The following is a 12676-nucleotide window of genomic DNA, read 5'->3' as shown; positions in this document are numbered from 1 at the left end:
AAAGAATGAAGTCTTGTCATTTGCCACAACATAAATGAAACTGGCAGACATTATGTTCAATGAAATAAGCCAGGCCCAAAACAGACAAATTTCACATGTTCTCACTGATTCATGGCAGGTAAAAACTAAATCAATTGAACTCATGGAAATAGAGGGTAGAATGATGGTTGCCAGTGGCTGGGAAAGGTAGTGGGAAAGGGTAGCAGAGGATGCCCTGATGGTTAATAGGTTCAAAAATATAGTTAGATAAAATGAATAAGATCTAGTATTTGAAACTACAACAGGAGAGTCAATAATAAGTTGTTGTATATTTTAAAATAACCAAAAGAGTGGAATTTGAATGTTCCTAACACAAAGAAATGACAAATGCCTGAGGTGACAGATACCCTATTTACCTTGAGGTGACTATTACACATTGTATGCCTGTATTAAAATATCTCATGTACCCCATAAATATGTATACCTAATATGTACCCATAAAAAATTAAAAATAATGTTTTTTTAAATAAAAGATGATGTTATCCTCCTCAAAGTACGTCCTCATGTCCCTACATGGTTTCTAGGTCAATAAATAAGGTCAACAATCAAATCTCAGCTTGACTAGGGAACCAGTTCACCAAAAAATCACTATAGGACCCAACTCATATGTACCTGCAGGAATAGAAAAACCATATTAGATATCAATCATGAGCATGCTCAGCCAGGGGAGCAGAAAATAAGGGAGAGGTTGTTGAAATCGGGGCAATCTCCTGCAACTGAGGAAGTAGTACCCCAAGAAAGACGTCTGGAATCAGTTCTGTGCCACTGGGATAGCTCCTTTAAAATTGGGGGCAGAGGGGAAACTATGGCCTACAACAAATCAGGTGAAGATTCCAGAAATGCTTTGGAAGAGTGCTAAGGAAGAAGTCAAGAGGCTCAGAGAGGTGGGAATGTTCAACTGGACCTATCATATGAGACCTGAAAATCCAGAAGATGACCGTGTTTCTCAAGAGAATCAAAAGGGGACACCCCTTTTACTAAAGCAATAAGAAATGCAAAGTGGTGCAAGGGCTGGGGATGAAGGGCACTGGCCTCATTGAGAGGCTTGGCAGTGTCTATGCTTTGTACACCAGGGATAATGATAGGGAAGCCCCTAGGATTCAGGGATGATAGGATTATGAAACAGCAGAGGCCAGGAGGCACCACTTAGCCATCAAGAGAAAGACAGATGTAATTATCCAAATAGGTAACAAAGGTTGAATGGAAACCAGGGGGCTGTGACATACAGGGATCTATAGTGATGGTTAATAGATCATGGTGTGCCTAGATCTAAGATGGATGAGGGTACTGCCTGACCTACACACCCAAAAGAAGATCAATAATGAGTGAGCCAAAGGCTGATGTCAGCTGCCGCAATAGAAAATTATAATCTCTCTATCCAGTTTCCAAACCTAACCCAGTTCTCAAACCCAGAGCCCATCAGTTGAAGCAAGGCTAGGTCCTCTGCAGAAAGAACCCAACACACAGTAATTGTATACATTATCAATTCCCTCAGACCTTCCCTAGACTGATAAACCAGTATTAATATATATGGGGAAAGGGGAAATGCTTGTATTTATTTATTTATTTATTTATTTATTTATTTTGAGATAGGGTCTCACTCTGTCACCCAGGCTAGAGTGCAGTGGCACATTCATAGTTCACTGCAACCTCAAACTCCTGGGCTCAAGCAGTCCTTCCACCTCAGCTTCCCAAGTAGCTGGGACTACAGGGACTTGCTATAAAGCCTGGCTAATTTTTTTTTTTTTGTAGAGGCAGGATCTTGCCATTTTGCCCAGGCTGGTCTTGAACCCCTAGTCTTAAGCAATTCTCCCAAACTGGCCTTCCAAAGTGCTGGGATTACAGGCCTGTGCTACCACGCCTGGCCAGAAATACCCATATCTTTAAAGAACTCTCAGATGTAGAGTCTGAGCTGACATTGACACCAAAGTAACCCAAATGCTAGCATGGGTCCTTCATTCTGTGAATGAGGAGGCATCCCAGTTAACTAAAAAATTTATTGGGGGTGAGGGAAGGAGAGGATCAATGAATTAAAAATTTTTGAAATGTTTTATGTGAAAGCTTTTTATTTGGCCACATGTATTGTTGGTTACCTTCTCAACATCAAAAAAATAAAGAGAAACATGAATTCAAGAATCCACCCCCCTGGTTATAGTTGTATTTAACCAGGAAGACAAATATAGATTGTCATCACTTGTAGACCTTCACTCCAAAAAAAAAAGTGTTTGGTTGCTTCCATGTACAAAGGAATAAATACTTGTATTTTGCTGATTATTTTGTAATCAGCAAGTAATAATTTATAGCAGGCTTGCGGAAAACATGAAAACTTGAATTGTAGCATTCCCTCGGTAGAGTTACTAATTTGGTAGATGCCATAGTTTCAGTATGTCCCCAAAATTACAATTTCCTGTGCAAAAGATGGAGTAAAATTTTCTGCAAGTGGAGAACTTGGAAGTGGCAACATTGTTACAAACAAGTAATGACAATAAAGAAGGGGCTGTTGCCATAAAGATGAATGAGCCAGTTCAGCTAACTTGTTGAAAACCTCATCTCCAAAGCAACAGTGTTGGAAGATAGAACCTAAAAGGAGGTGTTTAGCTCATGAGGTCTCCACCTTCATGAATTAATTAATGCTATTATAAAAAGGGTGAGCCCAATTCTCATTTGTCTCCTTTCCTCTCCTGCTCTTCTGCCATGTGGGGACACAATGTTTCTCCTCTCTGGAGGATGCAGTGCTCAAGGCACCATCTTGAAAGCAGAGAGGCTGAGCCCTAACCTGACCGTGCCTTGATTTTAGACCTGCCAGCCTCTAGAACTGTGAGAGAATAAATTTCTGTTCTTTATAAATTACCCAGTCTGTGAAATACCATTATAGCAGCACAAAACAGACTAAGACAACAGGCTACTACTTCAGATCCGCTCTGTCTGTACCACACCTTGTATTCTACTTCTATCATAACACCTATCACACAGATGGAAGTAATGTATTGATTTATGTACTGGTCTCTATTTGTTATCTATTGGTGCATAACAGATTACCTCAAAACCTAGTGTCCCAGAACAACCACATTTATTCTCTCACGGTTTCTGTGAGTCAGGAATTCAGGAGCAGCTTGATGTACTAGTGCAGGGTTTACCATGAGGTTGCAGTGAAAGGTGGACTGGGACTGTAGTCTTTGAAGACTTGCCTGAGGCCAGAGGATCTGTTTTCCAAAGACCGTCATTTGGTTGGCAAATTAGTGCTGGCTGTTTGTGAAGGTCTTCAGTTTTACCACCTGCGCCTCTTCATAGTGCTGCTTGAGTGTCTTTGTGATATGAAAGCTGACTTCTCCCAGAAACAGTGAGAAGTCACAATGTATTTTATGACCTAGCCTCAGATGTCACACACTGTCATCTCCACAACATCTTATTAGTTGCACAGTCAGCCCTATTTAACGTGAGAGATAGGCCTGCTGGGACAACAGTTCAAGTAGGTGAACCTACACAGCATGAAAGTATCACACATTTCCTTAGTGCAGCTAACCCTGTGTGACCAGGGCTTCAACACATACCACTGTGACCACAACCTAGCCATGAGCATGAGCCTCACCAGCATGTCCAAAATGCTAAAATACAACGATGGCAGTGAAGACATCACTACATGGAGGGCTGAAGGTACCATGGATCTCTTGGTGCTAGAATTTGAAGCACTAAATCAAGAGAACTTTTAGACTGTGAATTGAAGTTAATGACTCTAGATGTTGAGCAACTTGAAATTCCAGAACAAGAGTACAGCTGTGTAATAAAGATGCATTCTAGTGAATTTGTTCATATATGCCAAGATCTCAGTCATATTGGAGAGTCTTTTATAACTTCTTATGCAAAAGATGGAGTGAAATTTTCTGCAAATGGAGAACTTGGACATGGAAACATTGCCACAAACAAGTAATTACAATAAAGAAGAGGAGGCTGTTGCCATAATGATGAATGGGCCAGTTCAGCTAACTTTTGCACTAAGTTACTTAAATTTCTTTATAACAGGCACTCCACTCTCTCTTCCCAGTAACACTCAGTATGTCTGCAGATGCACCCCTTGCTGTAGAGTATAAGATTGCCGGATATGGAACATTTAAAGTATTATTTGGCTCCCAAAATTGAGGATGAAAAAGGATTTTAGAAATTCTTAGAATCCAAGAAAATAAAACTAAGCTCTTTGAAAATTGCTTCTGAGATTCCAGCGTGTACTGAAGTCATTTCCATCAAAAAATTTATGCCTCTGAATACACAGGTAGATGCAGTTTTCTGTAAATAACATATTTTTTCATCTATCTTCTAGAATCTATTTAAAGTACAAAATCCAAAGTCAAATCTGGTCTCATTAACCTAGAGAGATATGTGCTTTACTTACAAATATTCCTTCTGATTTTTATAACAAGAGGGTTATAAAAGGGATCTTGACTCTAAATGCAATTTTTAAGAATTGTGTTTCTGATTTAAATAAAGTTTAATCTGAATTTTAAATGTAAAAAAAGAAACTACTATAGCACATTGGCAGAGTAATTTTGTCTTTTGAATCTACTAATAAAAAATGCAGTTTGTATTTTGTATGTCTGTTTTTATTTACAATTTTACATTTCTAACAACTAATTTTATTATATTTTACACAAAGTACCAGTCCACAATACACTGAAAATAAAACAAACAAAAAGTCATCCTTCACTATGGATCACTCGAGAAAGACTGTCCTAAACCACAGATATGCTGCAAATTGAATGGAAGATACATGAACAGGCATGACTTGAGTCCTGGGGGGAATTAGCAGGTGCTTTATTTTTATGATGTTCCGGGGAGCATTCTGGAAATGATTCTAGACATCTAGCATCTTTGGAAGATTACAACTCATATTATCTCTGGGGAGACAACAACTAGAAAGTTGAGGCCAGTGGACAGACTCTAGGACCAGGAAGCAATTGCATTTATGTCCAGGCAGTTTGACAAAAGGAGAAGAAGCTAAATCTGAAGAGAGAAAATCCAAGTGCCTATGACTGCTGGCAGAACATGGTGCTTGTAGCTCTTTATCAGGAAATCTTCAAGCAGCTACTGGACATCTTTAAGTGTTCAACCATGGTTTGCATTGAGCACCCTGATGACCTCAAAAAAAAATGTGCCCTTTCCAATATCCCAGATTTTTTTTCATGGTATCCTGATAGCTAGAGTGCCATCTATAGACCAAGAGATAGTACATATATCTGGAAGAGAAAACCTGAAGAATGTAAAGACCTACTGGCCATTATCAAAAGATAATTATACAGTATTTACCTGGGGAAGACAGATTAAAACCACCCTAACTTACATCTATAACAAACGTTATTTATGTAATTTTTTTATTATACTTTAAGTTTTAAGGTATATGTGCACAACGTAAAATTAGGCCTTTAAAATTCTTCAACAGCATGCTATTTTTATCTAGCATCTACAAGTCTTGAGGTACCTTATTAGTGTTTTCCAGAAGGGCTCCAATTACTCTTTTGGTACTGAATTGTTTCTTCCTAAGTTACGATCTATTCTCAGCAGCAATTGTCTTCAGCAATTCAGTAGACATTCTCTCCAATGGCCTCTCTTTATGCATAGACCCAGCCTCTGGGAGTTTCTGGCAGTCTCAAAAAGAACTAAACCCAGAATCATCCATGGATCTGCAAAACGTACAATGACTACATGCAGATCTAAGATTAAAGGAAACGATTTTTAACAAGAAAGGGTTTTTGGGTTTTTTTTTGTTTTTTTTTTTTTTTGAGACAGAGTCTTGCTCTGTTGCCCAGGCTGGAGTGCAGTGGCACAATCTTGGCTCACTGCAAGCTCCGCCTCCCAGGTTCACGCCATTCTCCTGCCTCAGCCTTCCGAGTAGCTGGGACTATAGGCGCCCGCCACCAGGCCGGCTAATTTTTCGTATTTTTAGTAGAGACGGGGTTTCACCGTGTTAGCCAGGATGGTCTCGATCTCCTGACCTCATGACCCGCCCATCTCGGCCTCCCAAAGTGCTGGGATTACAGGCATGAGCCACCAAGCCCGGTCAACAAGAAAGATTTTTAAGCAACATTAACGTTCATGCTACAGAGGCCAAATTTATTCTGTCATTATTTCAAGCTGGCTCAGTGTGCAGACGTTCCTGGCCCTAGTCACTCAACATTCAGTAAACAAGTGGTCTATAAAATGACAGTAGGTCAGGCATTATTAGTAGGGAGGCACTGTGTACATGATTTGAACAGAACAGACACGGTCCTTACCTTCACAGAGCTTACAGTCTCATAAGGGGAATCGACATTGAACACATAAACACACAAATAATAGATGATTACAAATTGTGGTAAATATTAGAAAAAGATTATTGGCTGTTCCAAGCCAGAATGAAAAGGTAGACTTATTTTAGATTGGAAAGCAGATTTTAGTTTTCGAGGTAAGCTGTAATGAACTGTAGAAATGAACTCTGAAAGTATAGTCCTGAGATAAACTGTAAATATTAAAATAGCAATGTGTGTGTATAAAATACTTAGATATTTTTATATTTATACTAAGCCTTTTAGAAAATATGGCATTCATTGTCTTTAGAGCTATGTTCTCTGGCTTTTAGGTTTTTTTATTTGATTTGACGACTGTGCTTTGTTTCTACCACTAGCAGAATGTGAAGGTGTTTGACATATGATCACTCATTTCATATTTCATTAATATCCAATAAAACATATGCGATGTTTGACAACTCAGTGTCTCTTTCTGCATTATGTTCCAGTCTCTGACCTTCATTTTCTTGAGGAATAACCCATTACACTGACCCTGCCTCAGGGCAGCTCGGGTCCATTCTGTGAATGTTTCCTTGATATTCTGCAAGTGCACTTCAGTCTTGCATGTTATATTCATCCCAGAGAAATCGCAAGATGAAACTGAGATAAAAGTGAGCCCACCAAATTTTGAAAGTATTAATAAAAGTTTAAAGTACTATGAAGGAAAAGTATAGTTGGCTTGTAACTCAGGGTCCTGACCTAGTCTGAGAGATTTAGGGAGGCCCACCTTGAAGAGGTAATGTTTAAGTAAAATCTGAGTAATACAGAAAAGTTATATTTGCCTGGTATCTCAATACTAAAATAATTATATTAGTATGAATTGTTGACTTACAGATACTCATCTAATGATGAAAAAATATTTTTCCTGCATTCTATGACCTAAAGTAGTAATCCGATAGAGTAACCATTAACTTTACAACAATAACAGTACAAAATCTCAAATGTAAACAATCTCTCAAACATAAAACTGAACAATTTCTCAAAGTTCTATTTACAGATAACAGCAAGAGAGGGGAGACTACAAAGCCCAAATTTCATCGAACAGCTTAAAACTTTCAAGATCAGCAATTTGACAGCAAACATGAACTTTGTAATCAAACAGACTTCAAATCAAACCTCTGCTTCCCTAACAAACACTGAAAAGATCAAACGGGGTAAGCATGTTGTCTTATTTGTTAATATGGTACATAATACTTACCTCACAGGGTTGTGGTCAAGATTAAATTGATTATGTGTACAAAGTGCCTGATGTTAACTAGGCACTCAATGAGGGTTAGTTTCTTCCCACTAAATAAAAACAGAAGTTTTCTCTTAGCTAACATTTTAAATATCAAACAAGAATTATAACAGAGACAAACCCTATTATAAAAATCAAACTATTAAACAGAATAAGACTTCTTCTTTCCCTTCCCCAAAATGAAGACTACAGGAGCAAAGGTCATTTAGCTGGAAATTTAATTACATATTTACTAGAATTGGGTATTTCAAAGTCTCTTTTCTGGACATCAGAGATCTGTCATTGAAGAGTCAAATTGCTCCATTATTTGTGCTCTGGCTGGCCCAAGGGAGAACTTGACTCAGCCTAAATAGAATGACTTGTAGATTTGTGAAAGCTGTGTGGTGACCTCGTGTTAATCATGTGGCAATTAAAATGTCCTCTCTTTCTCTCCTCAATATAGTTTTAGACCACATATTTTTCAAGGATTAATGTTTATCCTTGAGACGTAGGTGTGTGTATGTTTTATACACATGATAAAATCAGTCTAAAAGTGAAAAAAAAAGATGAAACAGTAATAAAAGTGTGATTACTGTTCAAATTAACAGAAATATCACCCAGGAGAACCAGCATGGAGGACCAGGCCCATCCTAGATCTGGGACCCCAAAGCTACTATCCCACAGATTGTTCTGTAGAAAGATAGATAGATAGATAGATAGATAGATAGATAGATAGATAGATAGATAGATAGATAGATAGAAATAGAATTTAATATCAGACTCTATTGCCCTAGTCCTGAAATTCTGGTGCTGTTCTAGCTGGAGATGTGGAGATATCTACTAAACTCCAACCAAGTGACGGAAACTTAGGGGAATGATTTTTAAGAGAAAGTAGATCCAGGGAGCGAGACCACTGGGATTGGGATTCTCCAGGCTGCTCATATAATTGCTACAGTGAATGTTTGAGGCGGGCACCAGGAGAGTAAGATACACATAAGATTTCAGGAAATTAGCACAAGCACTAGAGAACCTCTATAAAGAAATCATGAAGAGCTTTCACTTTGGCTCATTAGAAACATTTTTTGTTTCTTGAAATTTTCTTAATTCAGACCATTTACATGGTCTGAATTCCCACTCCCACCGAAATTGTTTTAATCATCCCACTGGCCAGCTTTCCTCCTATCATCTGTGACACTGCACATTTGCCGTACTTTCCCTCTTCTGGTATTTCCCAAAGCACCACTGACCCAAGGCCCCAGTGGATAGCAGACTTTGCCAATGGTTTAGGAAAGATAGGGAGTTTACAGTGCAGTGCAATATGAACAGACAACAGCATTAAATTCAGAGTTAGATTCTGCTGCCCTGGTGTTCCCTGGCCATCTCCACTTATGGAATTTTTCTCTCTTCTCACTCATCTTATTCAAGCCTATTCTTGTCCTTCTCTATCTTCTCCTCCAAGTAATGGTACTACTGTTGCACTAACCCAAAAGCAAAAGACCAAATATTTCTCCTACTTTATTACTTACAACAATATTATTTTATTCATATTACTTACAACAATTTTTTTATTTTTATTATTTACAACAATATATTATCTACACCCCTTCCATCAAATCACTGACCAGAACCACTGTCCCATTATTACCCATGACCATTAGGGCACTTTTCCTACACCAATGTAAACTTTTTTTCCCTCGGCTAATTATTACAAACTATAGGCATATTCTAAAATAACGCTCTTTATTCCAGTTACAGAAGGATATACTTGCTAAACAGATGTGTGCAGATGCCTTGCTAATTTTCAGGTGGAGTTTATTTTAAAATGGTGTCACTCTGGATCACCTAGGCTCCTGCTTTCCTAACATCCCCCTCTCTACTTACAAGAGGACCCTTAATCGTAAGGGCAAAGGCTGGTCTTCTGTAACTTCTTCCTGCTGACAGTGGATGTTCATTTTGGGGACAGGATTTTCTCATAAGGGTCTACAGTTGGCCTCTGGGGTACCAAGGGAGGTCCTCATTTACATGGTATCCTGATGAGTCTACAGGCATAGACCCTGCCAAGTATTGGAGGAGTAAAAATCTCTAGATGCCTGATCTAGATCTAAAGACACCTAAAGGCAGGGTGTCTTTATTTCCTGGTTCAAAAGATGGGATGGATTGGAAGCTTTGTGTCAGTATCATCTTTATGTGGAATTGTTGTAATCTAAAAAACACAAACTTTACCAAGAATTTAAACAAGCAAGGGCCAAAGATTAATAATAAGACAACTATCAAAGGTCTAGGAAGGGCAACAACCAAGTGAGACTCAGGAGGGTGCTTCTAACGGATGACCAGATACAGTTGGGATTGGTGCCTTGGTTATATTTATGCAACCACACAGCTTGTTCATGTATTTTCTGTATATCTTCTTCTATGTGACCTGAGGTGTTTACATAACTGCAGCAGATTATATTGATTATGGTGCACACTCCTCCTTGTTCAACCAATAAGAAATCTAGTGCTAATTTTCAACCAATAAGTAATCTAGTGCTAATCTTAATTCATCTAAAGCATCCCCCATTTTATGAGACAGTGTTTAGAAACGAATAAGTAAAGTTTTGAAGAGTTGCCTAATAATAGGCAAATTTTTCCTCTGGGGCTCCAACTCCAGCCAATATAAGGCCAATTGTCCACTTAGCTCTCAGGTGAGTGATGTTATATAACTGTATATTAGAGGACTTTGCTTGTCATATTGTACATTGACCCCTGAACCAAACATTTTCATATACACTGATAACCATGGGTTTCACAATATCAAATAAGACAAGTCTTTTATGGGCCGATCGAATGGGTGACCACATAGCCATATGTATCTGCTGGGGATGCAAACCTGTGTGGGATGGGAGTTGTTAAGAAGATTGAGTACCTATAGGAAAGAGTAGGAATGCTACTTATCTGTTTATTTGTAAAACCACAGCTTTAGGTCTCCTAGGGGTTCACAAGTGTGGGTTGTGATTTTCTCAGGTGCCTGCAGGGACTCTTAAGAAACAGGTTTAATTTTGGACATGTGTACTCAGCTAGTCATTCAACTGAAATTTAACAGCAGTGGAGGTGCTTAAAAATAACCTGATAGGGGCCCTTCTATTTGGGTTGTAATTAATCTTTGAGGGATTCCCTCTTTCCAAGTTTTTAATAAGACTAAGTCCCCTCATTGAACAGGGGAGCTATGAATATCTATTGACGTGGTCCTGATGCATGTATATTGAACGAACGTGCATGTAACATATGACATTGTTTACTTGGGGTGGAGACTTAACCCTTACCTGGCATGGTCTTAGATCCGGTTTATAATTTGACATCTTATTGCCATAAAGAATCTTTTCCGGCTGGGCGCGGTGGCTCACACCTGTAATCCCAGCACTTTGGGGGGCCAAGGCAGGTGGATCATCTGAGGTCAGGAGTTTGAGACCAGCCTGGCCAACATGGTGAAATCCCATCCCTACTTAAAATACAAAAATTAGCTGAGTGTGGTGGCACACGCCTGTAGTCCCAGCTACTCAGGAGGCTGAGGCAGGAGAATCACTTGAACCCAGGAGGCGGAGGTTGCAGTAAGCTGAGATCACACCACTGCACTCCAGCCTGGGTGACAGAGCGAGACTCCATCTCAAAAATAATAATAATAATAATAAATAAAAATTTTTAAAAAGCACGGTGAGATACCACCTTACTCCTGCAAGAATGGCCATAATTTAAAAATCAAAAAGTAATAAATGTTGGTGTGGATGTGGTGAAAAGGGAACACTTTTACACTGTTGGTGGGAATGTAAACTAGTACCACCACTGTGGAAAAGTGTGGAGATTCCTTAAAGAACTAAAAGTAGAACTACCATTCAATCCAGCAATCCCAGTATCCAAAGGGAAAAAAGTCAGTAGTGAAAAAGACATATGCACACACATTTATAGCAGCACAATTCACAATTGCAAAGATATGGAACCAACCTAAGTGCCCATCAATCGACAAGTGGATAAAGAAAATGTGGAACATATACACCATGGAATACTACTCAGCCATAAAACAAAATGAAATAATGGCCCTTGCGACAACTTGGATGGAGTTGGAGGCCATTATTCTAAGTGAAGTAACTCAGAAATGGAAAACCAAATACTGTATGTTCTCACTGGTAAGTGGGAGCTAAGCTATGAGGACTCAAAGGCATGAGAAAGACTCTGGGGATTTGGGAGGAAGGGTGAAAGGGGGTTGAGGGACCAGAGACTACATATTGGGTACACTCTACACTGCTTGGGTGATGGGTACACCAAAACTCAGAAATCACCACTAAAGAACTTATCCATGTAACCAAAAACCACCGTTTCCCCAAAAACTATCAAAAATTTAAAAATAAATAAATAAATACCTAAAAATGGAAGGGTCTGTTCTGTCAATCTTATGATCACTATTTCAACGTTAATGCTCGTCGATTGTGCCTGAATTCCAGGTTGGGGAGATGTATAGTGAGACATATGTGACCCCCAGCTTCCCTTCATGGCCTAAACTACACTTTAAAGGTTTTTTAAAATATTATTATTATTTCTTTTCATCAAGAGAGGGGTCCATTCTGTTGGGTACTAGGATTTTATTTTATTTTTTTTACATTTATATTCCGTCCTTTTTGTCAAGGTATGCCAAGCTTTTATTTTGTCCCATATTGATGCTGAATGTGTGTTATCATGTCCCAAAGATGTGTTATCTGTCCCAGATCCATCATGGCCCTTGCTGGAAACTCTATGGCTAGGGGACTTAGAGTCAAAAGACTTACAGCCAACTAATGCACTAGGCCAGATGGGAATGGAAGTGAGTAGACATTCATCAACCTTAAAACCTCTTTTAAGCAAAATAAATCCCAAAACCAAAAGCCAAAAAGCAAAGTTACGAAACTGACTTATCTATAAATTCTATGCATCAACCTACTGCAATCTGGGCTTTTAGCAATTAGTTATACAAATCACAGCATTTTGTTCAGCTATTTAGGAATCTGTGTACCATCCTTGATTTGGAGGGTCTGAATTAATTTTACTCCTCAAAACCAGCCTTTACAATCTCATGTGATAGTCTCTGGGCCTGGCAGGA

At 38.8% G+C, this 12676-nt stretch overlaps 1 long non-coding RNA gene and 1 pseudogene across 2 annotated transcripts in view; one reads left to right on the top strand and one right to left on the bottom strand.

The window, feature by feature from the left end:
• Positions 1 to 3387, bottom strand: part of LOC129533264 (uncharacterized) — a 46045-nt gene extending 42658 nt beyond the window's left edge. The window contains exon 1 of one of the 2 annotated variants that reach the window (XR_008679363.2): positions 3177 to 3387. This is a non-coding gene — a long non-coding RNA (uncharacterized lncRNA). Of the gene's footprint in view, positions 1 to 3078 lie in introns of both variants that reach the window. The other variant, XR_008679361.2, reaches the window with a different exon arrangement.
• Positions 3388 to 3492: 105 nt separating this feature from the next.
• Positions 3493 to 4195, top strand: LOC101136476 (proliferating cell nuclear antigen-like; annotated as a pseudogene).
• Positions 4196 to 12676: the final 8481 nt, after the last annotated feature.

This window comes from Gorilla gorilla, chromosome 3 (genome assembly GCF_029281585.2).
Source record: "Gorilla gorilla gorilla isolate KB3781 chromosome 3, NHGRI_mGorGor1-v2.1_pri, whole genome shotgun sequence".
Lineage (NCBI taxonomy): Eukaryota > Metazoa > Chordata > Mammalia > Primates > Hominidae > Gorilla > Gorilla gorilla.
This window is presented reverse-complemented; position numbering and strand designations above follow the sequence as displayed.